A 15,654-nucleotide genomic window follows, 5' to 3' on the forward strand; every position below is an offset into this window, starting at 1 on the left:
CTAAATAAACAGCTACTTCTTTGCCTATAGACCAAATGCAGCTCATTGAAAAACAAATGCAGTATTAGCTTCTGCTTCATCTCTATGTTCTGCCTAGCACAGTGTCTGGCACATTGTGGTCATTCAATAAACGTTTGCTGAATTGTTAGTGTGACTGAAGTAACATAGATCTTTCACCAATAACATCATGGGTCAACTCATAATAATAATTAACAAACACTGTGCGTACTATGTTCCAAATATAGTTCTAAATATTTTATATGTGTACACCAACCCTAGTAGGTAGTTAATACTCTTCTTTCAAAGACAAGGAAGCTGAGGCACAGAGAAATGAGTATGTGACAGAACCAGAATTTGAGACTAGGTAGCATGGGTTCTAGATTCCAAAAGCTATACCCCACTTACACTGCCTTGGGTCAATCAAGGGAGCCCCACAGTAACTCCATGCTAAATTTAAGCAAAGCTGGATACCTGTCTGACCTAAGAACCAAGAAGACAAAGTGTGCCACTAGGCTGGGGAATTAGCATAGATATGAGGTGTTGGCTGATAGTAAGCCCTGGGAATCAGGAAGGGCCTCTGCTAGTTTATGGAGTGGGGCAAACACACTCACTCATACTCACAGTTTGGTTAGTGGAAAGTGAAACAGATTTCAATTCTTCAGCAGGTCTTTTAGACCACTTTTCTGGTCACCTTTATGTTGTACAGAAATTGGAAAAGGAGAGAGGTTAGGGGGTCAAGAGGGAGAGAGAAATAGGGATTAAAAGCCAAGAACAAAAACTGGCATGGGGAAAAGGGGAGATGGAGTCAGACAGCCAAGACTCAGAAGTTGATAAATCCATTATGGTGGTAGTATGATTGAATGGAGTTTCAAAAGTTTCCTCTTACCTCCACCCCTCAAATTCTGCTAAAAGGTCTTGTTCCTTTTGATCAGAGGAACAATATAAATACCAACAAGTAATAATGAACGTGGTTTTTAAAAAATCAATCTTACGAGAGAAAGACTAGAAGGGGAAGGGGTATATAAAATTTAGCTTGGAGTTTTTAATTTTCTGTGGCATAACATCTAAAGGACACTGTCAGAAATGGTCCTGGGTAGACAAGAATAGCATGTGATTTTTTTCCCCCTCACTGACTGAAGAGGCCTGCAATCATCTTTGGTCCAAGTGCTACATGTAAATCCACAGAATATACAGGTAGATGCACAGATAAACTGCTGATAGGCACCAGGTGAAGAATAAGGACAACAGTTTATTAAAAAATGGCCTGAAATCCAATTCATATGCAATTTTCCCCAGGGCCTACATGTCTGAGACCTCAAGGAAAGAAGGCGACAAAGGACATGAGGGGCACCCTCAAGTAGGCTATTGAAAAGATCTCATGAGCCTGGTCATCAATTAACCTGTGTTAGAACAAAAGGCTATGCTTTCTAAATTGGAATTTTCCTTTTTGTAGTCTCTTTGCTGAACTTCCTTTTGGAATCCATTATGTTTTAATAAAACTCATTTTGGAAAAAAAAAAACAACCTTAAATGCACTAATAAGGAAATTACCTACTATATGCCAGGCATTATGCTAAGGGTGCTAGGGATATGATAATGAAGAAGGCTTTGCATTCATGCAGCTAAAAGTCTTAGCCTTCATGTAGCTAAAAGTCTTTTGGGGGAAGAAAGACACTGAAAAAGAAATTCAAATGTGATGTGTTGTTATGAAAGAGGAAGTACAAGTTGCTAAGGGCATTAGCGGAGAGAGCAATCAGACATAAGCAGAAGAGAAATTCTCAGTGGAAAGAAAAGCCAAGATAAAAACCAAGAACTCTCAAGAATAAGTGGGAATAGGTGGACATCCATGAAGTTAAGATTTTATTCATTTGACATCAAATGGGTTGAAGGACACCCCGCTCTTTTTTTTTTTTTTTTTTTTCTTTTTCTTTTTGGGCCTTTGTCCAGAGAGTGGGAGCACTCTGAAAGATCTGGTCTGAATCCAGGCTCTTTCATTATTTTTATGGATTAATTAAAACTGTTATACACAACAGGGCTACAGAATGTGGGAGATAGGGCTATTGTCCAGAAGAGCTGATAGCCTGGAGAGACGATGTATAAAAATGAAATAGAGGCAGTTTGTCAGGAGGTATAAATGAATAAAGCCTTATAAAAGGCAGAGGAAGAAATTGCTACGGGCAGGAATGATAAGACATGATGTCATGATGGAGATGTCCTATTTTAGAACTTACTGGTAAGTTATGATACCCCAAGACAGGGCTTAGTGTACAAACCTGGGTTTTAAAATTGACCAGGATTTATCAATCTCCATAACTATTGATATTTTGAGGCAGATAGTTCTTTATTATTGGAGGCTGTAGTGTATTGGAGGATTTTTAGCAGCAATCCTGGCCTCTACCCATCACATCAGTAGCAACATTCCCCTCAGTTGTGACAACGAAAAATGTCTCCTAGCATTACCAAATGTCCCCTGGGAGGTAAATCACCCACCAGTTGAGAACCATTGCATTAGACCCTGATACCATATTGAGCGTTGCTCAAAATGGCATACGGAAGGAGGTTCAGCAATACAGGGGAGTAGCCAAAGATGGGTTGATCTGTAGTTATGATGAGATAAATACTTGACATCAAGATTACACATTCTGGTATCTAGGAGGGGGGTCTTGGACTCCAGAAAGCCAGGCAAAAACTTCCCTTTCAGTATGAGACATTATGGGTTCAATTGTTATTGAGACTATCCAATGATCAGGACTAGACAGCTATTTCTGGGCCAAATGAACAGGGAAGATAATTCCATACTGTCTCACTCAAAGGGAAGATAAAAATCTACTCAAACAAGTATCTATTAGGGATCTACAGTACAATTATGTCAACATATAGGAGATGAGCAGGTTGAGCCATGAAGAGCTGGAACAGGTGGAAACAGATGTGAAACCACTTCCTTTAGGTTTGGGCTTACTCATGGGAGCTGAACTAGATACTCTTTCAACAAAGGGAAGACATTTTAATAATATTATATATTACTCATTAAGTGTCTACTATGTGCCAATACTTTAAAAACAGTATCTCACTTAGTCCTTAAAACAACTTAGTGAAGTATTACTATCCTCATAGTTTAGCCAAGGTTTAGAGGAGTTAATAACTTGCTAGTTTATTAACAGCTAGTATGTAGATAACCCAAAATTCAAACCCAGATTTGTCTGACCCCCAAAACTTTGATCTTTCCAAGCACCATGCTGTCTTCCAAGGTGTAATAATAAAGTGATGTGAAGGAAATTTTGGTTTCAGTAAGGGGTAGGTGTATGGGAAATGAATAGGCTCTGGCTGAAAGAGGAATTGTGTAAGGATGAGTGTTTACTCATACATACAGAGGTTCTTAGCAAATATTTAAAGACAGTTTGTAAAATAGTATCATGTTTAATTAAGGGGTTATGTTTAAGGGAGGCACTGACGAATGCTGGATATCTAAAATATAATTTTATGCTTGTTCTTAAAGAATCCTCAATCTAATATAACACAACTAACAATTCTACAGTATAATAACAATAATACTTTATGTGAACAAAGTTCCGTGGAAGCTGTGGGTTGATGCTCAACCTCTTTCTAATCCAAAAAAGCTGGAAAAGTAGTGACATTTCCCAGACTCCTTTTCATTAGGATTCTAAATGTGATTCAGTTCAATGGATCTTGCGAGAAATGAATTCAGAACTGAGCCATGGAAAGATACATGGAATCTAATTCACTTGTGTGGATTTGGCAGAGGTAATATATGTGATTCTGGAGCTAGCAGTTTCCTATAACATAGCAGCAGCAGCAGCAGCAGCAAAAGTAATGCAGTTCTGTGGTGAACAACAATGGCAGCGGCTTCCTACAGCAATGATAGTGGGAATATTTCTAACCATGGTAGAAATGGATGGTGGTGAGCACTGAAGGTTATTCTGAAGAGTTGGGCCTAAAAGTTTCTCCTTTGGTACTTTCAAAGATTTTATAAGCACTCAATTTTTCATTTAAAAAGTTTGCCTAAACATGAACAAATAGATTGATGAGGACAGCACAAGCATCCTGGAACACTACTGTAATAGCTGTCCTCTGGGGATAAAGGTTGCCATGTGTTGCCATTCAAATGGGTTTTCTAATTTTAATGACGGTGAGATATCCTGAGGTGGCAGAGGTCAGGTAGCAGAACATAACTGCTGTAGACACAGTGGGCACAATTACCAATATAAAGTAGTATTATAGTAGTAATTGAAAGGTTTGATCTACAGAGATCTTTGGTGGTGGTTAACTCTTCAGAGTTTCCAGTACTAAAATAGCTAAGATCTTAAATATTTGTGTAATTGAACAAACCCTAGGTTGGGAAAACAGAGGCCTGACTAGAGATACCACCAAGAGTAATGTAATACCTTTCACCCATTTCCTAGTTCTGGAAAGTTCACAGACTCAGAACTACTTGAGTACAGAGTGTGCTAGGTACCTGTGAAAAAGGACCTTGTGATAATATCAAATGTATTATGTGTAAATCTTTCTCTCAGCCTTTCCCTAAAGGGACATACAGCTATATCCTAGGATAAAACTGTACACAGGTGGGGGGGAAGGGAGAAGATATGGACAATGGTGTTAATCCCTGGTGACCCAGAATATTATGCACACAAGACTCACTGGTCTTATTGTATATCCTCATCATCCAGTAGCAGCGAGCCTTTAGAACTCTTGAGTGGTCTTCTGAAGACTCAGTTCCAGTGTCGGCAGGGAGGGAACAATTTGCAAAGTTAGGGTTTGTCCTATCGCAGGGATTAGCAAATTATAGTCTGAGGGCTAAACCTGGCCCACATCCTGTTTTTGTACACTCTTTAAGAATGGCTTTTACACTTTTTAAGGGCTGTAAACAAAAGCAAATATGTGACAGACAGCATATATGGTCCTTAAATCTTAGAATATTTACTATCCTTTATGGTCCTTTATAGGAAAAAGTTTGCTAACTCCTGTTCTATAGTATGTGTTGTGAACTAGCAACTAACAGAGTGCTGTTTTTCCCTTATCTATAGTACATAAGCTGGGGATCCAGGAGTGAGATAGACACCTCCCACTATCATACCTGTTGATCTACCCATAAAATGTTTTGCTTTCTATTCCCATAACTTTGAGGTTTGCCATTTAAAGATCTTAGTATCCAAGGGAGGAATATGCTCCGTGAAAAACTCAACAATGGTTCCACTTAACTGGAAGTTTAAACTGATAGTTGACTATTTTGGGCTCTTCATGAGACTGGAACAATAGGGGGGAAAAACAAGTTACAGCATAGGCTGGGATAATTTATCTTTGATATCAAGTGAAAATCCGATTGCTGTTACATAATAGGAGAAAGGATGAGAATGTCTTGAAACTCAGGAGGTACTCTGGGTTACCTCCTAGTATTGCTATGTACAGTGGAAAATAGAAAACTATAGCAATTGAATTCAAGCAGAAGCATTAAGGTGCTTCATTCCTGAAGAATGAAGATTACCACATCCAGCTGTAGATGCTGGCAAAATAGATATAAAATACATGATGGATGAAAAAAACCTCAGACCAGTTATAAAATGAGGATGTAGTAGCTATCCATCTCCTGTGTTCTGTTTTATATACATCTATGTATGTTAATCCTACCCATTGACTTGTTTTCTTCCTACTTGATATAAGGTATATTTGTAGTTTAATTAATGGTATTATACTAATATTAATTTTTTAATTTGTGTGATTATGATATGGTGATATAAGATGTTAACATTGTAAGAAGCTAGGTGAAGGGCATTTGTACTATGCAATTTTTCTGTAAATCTAAATTTATTTCAAAATAAAAAGTTAAAAGCACAATTATAAAAACAAAATATATTATAATTTAGAAATACATATAATAAGGTGATGAAATTTTAGATGCAAGCTGGCAATAAAAAATGCACTTATATAAAGTTTGATCTTTTTTAAAAATACAAATGACATTAAATATTTCTTCTAAATTACACTAGTCACACAATAATTTTTCTTCTATTATTTCTTCAGTGAATGCTGCCTTAAAATTCTCTCTCATCTCTCTTTTGGAACTATGAGAGAGATGTTGAAATCTCTGGATTTTTCTTACATCTTAAACCACCTCTTCTCCAGTATCTTTGTTATTTTGGAATAATTTTTCAGCTTAGTCTTCCAGTTTTGTTTATTTGTTCATCATCAAAGTCCATTTGCTGCTTAGACCATGCTTTAATTTAAAAATGTTTAGGGGTGTCTGGGTGACTTAGTCGGTTAAGCATCTGACTTCAGCTCAGGTCATGATCTCTCAGTGCGTGAGTTTGAGCCCGGCGTCAGGCTCTATGCTGACATCTCAGAGCCTGAAGCCTGCTTCAGATTCTGTATCTCCCTCTCTCTCCGCCCCTTGTGCTCTCTCTTTCTCAAAAATAAACATTTAAAATAAAATTTAAAAATAAATAAAAATAAAATTTTAACAATTATTTTTTAAAAAATAATTATTTATTTTGAGAGAGACAGAGGGAGGGAGGGAGGGAGGGAGGGAGGGAGGGAGGGAGGGAGAGAGAGAGAGAGGGAGACACCCAAGTAGGCTCCGCACTGTCAGCGCAGGGCTCCATCTTATGTACTGTGAGATCATGACCTGAGCCAAAACCAAGAGTTAGATGCTTAACTGACCAACTGACCCACCCAGGCACCCCTAATTTTTAACAATCTTTAATCAATTCTTTTTCACAAATTTAGATGCAATATTCTCTCAGTCTCTCATATTCCTCTGGGGATATTCTGTATAAGGATTAAAATCTTAAAATACATGTAAGGTGCTTAGAACAATGCCTGACACCACACTCATTATACAGTAAATAATTGTCATTTCCAAGACCCTCCTCTGTTTACTCTAATCACTATTTGCTTGGGTGTTAGTTCTTTTGTTGATTGGTGTCAACCTTTCATAGTATTGGTTTTCCTTGGTATTTGGTGGTTCTTGATTTTGTATTCATTTTCCTTGGGTATTAGGTGGTTCTTCATCTTGGTATTCCTTATTCTCTGTGCATGATGCTGTTTCTGTTTACCATAGTTTGCTTTGATGATTGTGAGGGAGGGTATAGTAGCTAATATTCTGGGTGTGAAATGAGGCTTCCTTTCCTGGATATAGCCTCCTGGGGTATTGTCTGGCTTATCTGCCACAAGTTTCCAGAGTCATTGAGCTAGCCTAGGGGCAAATACCATTCCAGAGTACCCTAAGCTTTAAAGAATGAATGGAGGGAAAAACCAACTCAACCAGAGGTTTCAAATGCCATTCTTTTATGGTTGCTCTAGGACAATGTACCCTTCCCATTACCCCTCAACTCCCAGTTATCCATTGCCTCTGAGCTTGAAGCCTGATTTTTGCTCTGCAAATCTGATTTCATATGCCCTCTGACTTTCAGGGAGTCCTCAAAATTCCAAATCTGCTGGCAATCCTGGACTCCAAAAATCTTTAAAAATCTTGATCAGGTTTTTTGGTTTGTTTTTACAATTCTGTGCCTTTGTCACCTGGCAGAATCAGATTCATGCTTTAAGACTCAAAGTAATTTTTCTTCTTCAATTCATAATTCTTTAATCATATTTCTTCAGTGAACTTACATAGCTCCTTGTATACACCTTTATTGTTATTTACAAATGTCTGTATCCTTTCCCACTAAAACTGTGAATAATCAACAAATGAAAGATACGTTCTCTAAAGGTCTATGGGTGACACTGAGTGTCCACCAGATTCTTTTATGTGGTCTTGTTGAGAAGTAACTTACATTTTATGTGCTTCTGATGCTTCTGTGCTTATGAACCTTCTGATATTACTAAAATTTGAAATTTATGGTACCATGGACTGAGAATGAAAAAAGTTGAACTTGCCCTATCTATGAAGAAAATGATTAGGATGAACAATACTAGGAAAAACAATTAGGATGGAAATGGCTTACTCTTAGAGAACAGATTTTTAACACTTTAGAATGATTCATTTCTAGACAAGTTTATGCTAACCTTACATTATTACTATGCATTCAATGGGAGAAGAGTAATAGAGGGAACACCGTGGCTTTGTCAGGCAGACGTAATTCGGAATCTCAGGTTTGCTACTTTATCAAGCAACTGGAACACTCTAAGCCTGCAGGAGGGCAATCTTCTAAAGTGGCTCACAGTGCTCTCTGCCTCCTGATATTCATGCCTTTGTGTAATATTCTCTCCTGTTTTTTGAGGGGACAGAGGGCTATATTCCCTATGCTCTCTTTTCATCCCTGTGACATAATATTTCATAATTAGAAGTTTGTATATCTTAATCCCCTTCACCTGTTTTTCCCATCCCTTCCCCCCCGCCCAAGCCCCTCTTCTTGGGCAACCACCAGTTTGTTCTCTGTATTTATGAGTCCGTTTCTATTGTAATACTCTCTCCTCTTGAATGTGGGCTGGATCTAGTAACTTGTTTTTGTTTTGTTTTTAAATAATCAATAGAAATTAAAAAAATTTTTTTTTTAATTTTAGAGACAGAGAGAGAGAGAGAGCACGGGAGAGAGGGGCAGAGGGAGAGAGAGAATCTTAAGCAGGCTCTACACTCAGCACAGAGCCCAACCTGGAGATCAATCCCGCAACCTTGGGATCATGACCTGAGCTGAAATCAAGAGTAGGATGCTCAATCAACTAAGCCACCCGGGTGCCCATAGAAATTTATTTCTTACAGTTCTTCTGGAAGCTGGGAAATCCAAGATCAAGGTGCTTATAGGTTTGGTGTCTGGTGAGAGCCTGCATTTTGGGTCATGTAGTGGCTTGCTTTTAATGAAAAGACGACAAAGCGAACACTTCCAAAATTTAAAAACGTTAAAATGTAAAAGTTTATGACTTCTGTCTTACTGGCTGGCACTCTCTCACTTGCTCACTTTGATAAAGCCAGCTGGCATATTGTAAGCAGCCCTATAGAAAGGTCTATGTGTTAAAGAGCTGAAGGCAGCCTCCCACTCAGTCCAACACCCTGTGAGAAACTGAACTTTGCCAACATAAGGGAGTTTGGAAGTGGATCCTTCCCGAAAAGAAACTTGACATGACTATAGCCCTGGCCAATACCTTCACTGCGGCCTATAGGAGACTCTGAAGCAGAGTCTGAACCTAAGCTGTACCTGGATTCATGACTTAATAGAAACTGTGAGGTAATGTTTTAATACACTAAGTTAATTTGTTATGCAGCAGATAATGCAAAGTCTTAGCTTTCTCCTCTCTAAAACTGGGGTTGATAGCTTCACAGTTACAATATTTAAATGAAATAATGTATATAAAGCATTTGCCATTCAATATATACATTTTTTGAAAGGTACCTATTAACTCAAGTCCATAAAAGACCTCTACCAGGTATGTTTTATCAAAACACTTATGACATTAAAATAATGATTTGGGGGGCACCTGGGTGTCTCAGTCGGTTGAGCATCTGGATGACTTTGGCTCAGGACATGATCTCGCTTGTGGGTTCAAGCCCTGTGTCAGGCTCTGTGCTGACGGCTCAGAGCCTGGAGCCTGCTTCAGATTCTGTGTCTCCCTCTCTGCCCCTCCCCTGCTCACGCTCTCTCTTTCAAAATTTAAAAAAAAAAAATGTTTAATAAAAAAATGATTTTTAATGCTATACCATTTTTTATTTTTATAAGTTTATTTATTTTGAGAGAGAGAGCACGTGTATGCGCAAGCGGGGGAAGGGCAGAGACAGGAAAGACAGAATCCCAAGCAGGCTCTGCGCAGACAGTGCAGAGCCCTATGTGGGGCTAGAACTCACAAACTGTGAGATCATGACCCAAGCAGAAATCAAGAGTCAGATGCTTAACTGACTGAGCCACCCAGACATTCCTAAATAGTGCTGTAGCATTTTACAGTGATTTTACATACATTATCTTGTTTGATTCTCAGAGCAAGAACATGTGGCATAATATACATGGTTTTAATTCTGGGGTTCTGCCACAGAGTTCCCAACTCTTGGAATTTCCTGATAGGAATGTCTTTTGTCCCTCATTAGGGGTCCCTTTTGAGCACATCTGAGTTTATGCTAATGAGGTGACTTAGGTAGGGCCCCTAGATAGCCTTGGGATGGGGCTAGTTACCAGAAAGATCTAGTGGTCAGAGGCTTGGAACTTTCAGACCCACCCACTGACCTCTGGGAAGGAAAATATAGGGAAAGGCTAGATTATATAAAAACTACTGAACAACAAGAGTTGATGAGCTTCTGGATTGGTAAACTAGTGGAGATGTGAGGAGAATGGCTAGCCCAAGAGAGTGTGGAAGCTCCTCACCCCCTCCTATATACCTTGCCCTATGCATCTCTTCCATCTAGCTGTTCCTTAGTTATATCTTTTTATAATAAACTGGTAAAGGTATGTCAATGTTTCTCTGAGTTCTATGAGTAGCTCTAGCAAATTAATTAAACAGGAGGAGGGGGTCATGGGAACCTTGAATCTTTAGCCAGCTGCTAGGGTGACAACCTGGACTTGCTACTGGTGTCTGAAGTGGGGCGGGGGGGGGGGGGGGGGGGGGAGGGCGGTGCAGTCTTATAGTACTGAACTCCTAACTGTGGGATCTGACACTATCTCTATGTAGTGTCAAAACTGAATTAAATTATGGGAAATCTGGAGCGCCTGGCTGGCTCAGTCAGTAGAACATGTGACTCCTGATCTCAGGTCATGAGTTTGAGACACTCACTAGGTGTATAGATAACTTAAAAATAAAATCTTACACAAAAAATTGCAGGATACTGGTCAGTGTCTGCTGAAAATTGAAGAGTTGCTTGGTGTTGTTGAAAAAACCATGTATTGGAAAAAGATAATAAAATATTATTCCTATTTTACAGATGAAGAAACTGAAGGTCAGAGAACTTAAGTGATTTGTCCAAGTTTTCACAAGTAGAAAGTGTCAGAGCTGAGATTCACACCTAGTCTTTTCTCTTCATTACCATGTTAACATCCAACACTTACTCAGTGAACAATTATTAGGTGTCAATCATTATTCTAGGCCCTGAGAATACAGAAGCAGATAAGAAAATCAATCCCTATGTCCTCAAGGAGCTTCTATTTCTTTTTATACTATAAAATTTGAAAAAAAATAATTAACTTTTCATTCATTAAATCTTTTCTGTTTATTCTGGATTGATTTTCAATATTTTATGACTTGGAAATGCAACGTTTACTTTACCATCAACTTTGTCCTAATGTGAGTAAATTTCACTAGGAATGATGTAATACAAAGCAGAACCACGGTGGTGTTTCTGTATTTGGCTAAATACTAGATAAATGCTCCACACATACATCAAACAATTTCTTCAGTGATTTTTTTTTTTTTAAGGTAGTCTTGATGCCTGTGTAGAGCTCAACACAGGGCTTGAACTCACAACCCTGGGATCAAGACCTGAGCTGAGATCAAGAGTCAGACGCTTAACTGAGCCACGCAGGAACCTCCTTCAGTGATTTTCATAATAGGGTTTATAAAAATAAATTTTGAACTTCAGGCCTTTGTTTCCTAAGTTTTACTCATCTCTCATATTGTGGCACAGAGTTTAGTTGATGAAGGTATGCTTTGAGTACAAAATTAAGTAGAATAGATACACAGATACAGTTTATTGGTGTTGCACTATTTAAGGAGTGCTAGACTTATTTGATGATGTTTGCAGGAACACTGAGAACTTACTGATAGTCAATTTATTGTGAAATTAGTAAGACTCACTTCAAGCTCACAACAGACTAGAGATTATCTATATTGTGTCTGACTTGACACTGAAGCCTTGAGAGTACCTCGTTTTCTAGAATAAGAACACAGTTTGTCAGAAGAAAACTTTCCCAAGCCTTCCTGAAAAGGGATGTTGGCTTGGTTCCTGATGCCAAGTGTCTGGCCAATCTATGGTGCTTTGATAGACCATATTTATATTTAAAAGCTGGTATGGGTATTTGAAAAGCGAATTGTTATTAAGGTAGATGTATTCTAGAGTGATTTTCACTGCTGCCTCCTGAAATAGGTGCTTGGTAGAGGAAAAAGATGGTGAATGAATGTTGCTGAGTGAATCTGGGAGCTTCTGAAAGTATTTGAGGCGTTGACAATATGTCATGACCTCCTACTTCTTGTAAGACATGTCTAGCCTTTTCATTTATACATAAAGAATAATTAAAAATAACATTTTGCATTTTAAATGCCCTTGTCTAAACCAAAAGTACTTCACGTTAGGCAATTAATTCTTCCATATCATGGTTATACAACCTACCACAGAATTGCCTAACACCTATGAAGTGCTTTGGAAATTGACATCAAGAGTGATTTTTAAATACTGTTTTTGGGGGTGTCTGGCTGGCTCAAAGAGCATGTGACTCTTGACCTTGGGGTCGTGAGTTTGAGCCCCACATTGGGTGCAGAAATTACAAAAATAAATAAAATGTAAAAATTTTTTTTAAAAATCTATTGTTTTTGTAGCATGGTGAAACAAAATTTTGGAACAAAAAATCTTATTCTGTCATCCCAGAATAAACCAAACCAGCACTCTTATATTCAGACCAGAATTTACCTTACATATTTCGGGCAGGGAAGTAGGGGCTGCTTCTTTATAAGAAACCTTGAAATCATCTGGTAGAAGGAATTTAAAACTAAGTTAAAAAATAATTCCAACACTGAAATTCCTATGGGTGAGCCCCTTTTGCTCCTCTACCAAAAATTCTGGAATTCTCTTCCTTGAGGGACAGGGGAAAGGTGACAGCAAAAAGGACATGGTGGTAGCATGTAGAGTTACTAGACGAGTATAGGTACTTCAAGAGTTACTAGATGAGGCTTGGAAACCCAACATCATCTTTTCACTCAATAAAAACATAATGAAGGCCAAATCTTTTATACATCATGGACCTTTGATTAATATACTGCATTTACTTATGATAAAGACAATCACCATTAAATTTTGAATGCTCCCAAATTTAGATAGTTGTCAAATTTGTGCCACAAAAATTCTAGCATCAAGCTATATGGGATGAAAAGAAGTACAACATACGTTCCCTGCTCTTAAGAATGGAGATGGAGAATCTTTCAACTAATGTGTACATTTTCTAAAGGGGTCTCCACAGTTTTGGGTCTCCTCAGAAGTATATCAAGGGCCCAGTATCATCTTAATTTTGAGCTCTTCAAAGAAAGGATTCTATATGGTAGATATTATGTCTGTACTAATGGTTAGAATAGCTACAGTTAACAATAGCTCTTTCTTCAGTGCCTTCACACATTTTTACAAATAAGATACCCCCGGAGATGGTAACCTAACCCCAAACCCCTTTTCCTGTTTGAGAACCACAATGGCTTCTCATTGTACTTGAAAAAAAATCCAAAATCTGGTTCATTCCTGTACCTTTGGCAACTTCTATCATGCTCATAGAAGTTTATTCCATATATACTCATCTTTCTATTCTTTAAACACACCAAGCTCTTTCTGTATCAGGATGCTTGCATTTGCCTTCTCTCCATCTGGAATATTCTTTTCCCAATCTCATTTGAGTGGCTCCTTATCACTCAGGTTTCAGCTCAAATGTCACTTTCTTGAAGACCTTCTCAGATTATCTGTTAACACTCTGCTTCATTACTGTTTTATTTTCTTCACAGAACTTGTTTTTCCCACTAGAACGTAAATTCTTTGAGAGTAAATGACATGTTTATGCCCTTTTGTGTTACTATTCATTTAGTCTGAGTTTGATATTTCTTTCAGCAGGTCTATGGAATTTTAGGAAGGTAGAGTCAAAGGTAGGCACTTAGGTCACCACCTTAAGCCTGAAGTCTCACTTGTTTGGGGAAAGGTTTATTTTGCTCAAAGGGATTTGTTAAGAAAGCCATGCTAACCATTATGTGATGGATTTTACCCTGTCAATATCTAATTCTTCTGAGAAGTTAAAACAATCCTTTAGGGAACTTGTTTACAATTTCGACAGAAAGCAACTTTTAAGAAAGAGGACTACTCAAACTACTTCTGGCTGATTACTGTCCCAACAAGGCATATGAGTTATTAAATTAAAAAAAAAAATCACACCATATTTATCTAGGTCTTCAACAAATTAAAGGAAAAATGTTTGTTTTCAAGGTTAATTTCTAATTTGAATTTTATATGCCTGATTCACAGCTATCCCAGCCTAAGCTAATAAATAAAATACATTTATCAAGTTGTCCTACCAGGAGAAATAAATGGCACTTGATGATACCTAATAATACCAACATGCACTGATTTAGTTTCTGGTCTATAAAATATTACCAGTGGCATAATTTTGAATGATAAAACTATGGTAGATGACTAAGTAAAGAGATCAGGCTATCTTAGTTTGGGATGGCACTCATCTCAACATTGAAACTAAGTTTACCAATAAATTCTAGCTTTATATTGCTTTCCCTTTGGACTATGTTATGAGGATTTTGCCAATGCAAACTATCTTTTTATTTAAACATTTTTTTTTAATGTTTATTCATTTTTTTTGAGAGAGAGGCAGAGTGTGAGCAGGGGAGGGGCAGACAAAGAGGGAGAATACAGGATCCGAAGCAGGCTCCGGCTCTGGGATGTCAGCACAGAGCAGGACATGGGGCTAGAACTCACGAACTGCAAGATCATGACCTGAGCCGAAGTCGGACACTTAACCAACTGAACCACCCAGGCACCCCTCCAATGTAAACCATCTTAATAAAGGCATTTATTGGTCTAGGTAACAAACAAATTACAGGCAGGATAGTAATCAAGTGCTCTGATTCAGTCAGGGCTCTGATTTAATTTCTCACTAAGTTTCTGGCTCTGCCCTCCTCTATGTGTTGGCTTTATCCCCAGGCTAGAGAGATGCAGCAATTCCAGTTCTCCCAAGTACACAGGACCTTGATTTCTTCTTTAAAAAAAATTTTTTTTTAAGTTTATTTTTGAGAGAAACAGAGTTCTAGCAGGAGACAGGCAGAAAGAGAGAGAGAGAGAGAGAGACAGACAGACAGACAGACAGACAGACAGAATCTGAAGCAGACTCCAGGCTCTGAGCTGTCAGCACAGAGCCTGACAGGGGGCTCAAACTCCTAAACCACGAGATCATGACCTGAGACGGAGTTGGACACTTGACTGACTGAGCCACCCAGGTGCCCCAGGACCTTGATTTCTTTAAAGTGAGGAAACATCTTTTCTCAAAGCCCCTATAATAATCCACCCTTGCTTTTCTCTAGCCTACACTGGGTCACATGCTACTCTGGACAAATTCTTGTGGTCAGAGTAATACTATGCCTTAATAAACTTAGATCCAGGTTCCTGAACAATTGTTGTAAGTGCAAGGCATTGCACTCACCAGTATTTTTCAAATGGTGGATCATGACCCAAGAATGTATCATGAAATTAATCTTCAGGACCTAGTCTTCATTTAAAAAATTAAACAGATTTGAGATTGTGTTGCATATATGAAATTAGTAGTATTTTATGAAACTTTGCTGCTTATGCATACACACACCTGGATTATAGTATAAAATCTGTTTCTTATTGTAAACTGAGGTTAAAAAGAGTTTGAAAACTACTACCGTATGCAAAGCAGTTTCACTCCCCAAACTGGAGTGGGGTCAGCTGTTGCTTAAGTACATGGATTATGTAAGGGAAAAATGGATCCCTGAAAGAAAACAGATACAA

The sequence above is a fragment of the Felis catus genome, chromosome D1 (assembly GCF_018350175.1).
Source record: "Felis catus isolate Fca126 chromosome D1, F.catus_Fca126_mat1.0, whole genome shotgun sequence".
Lineage (NCBI taxonomy): Eukaryota > Metazoa > Chordata > Mammalia > Carnivora > Felidae > Felis > Felis catus.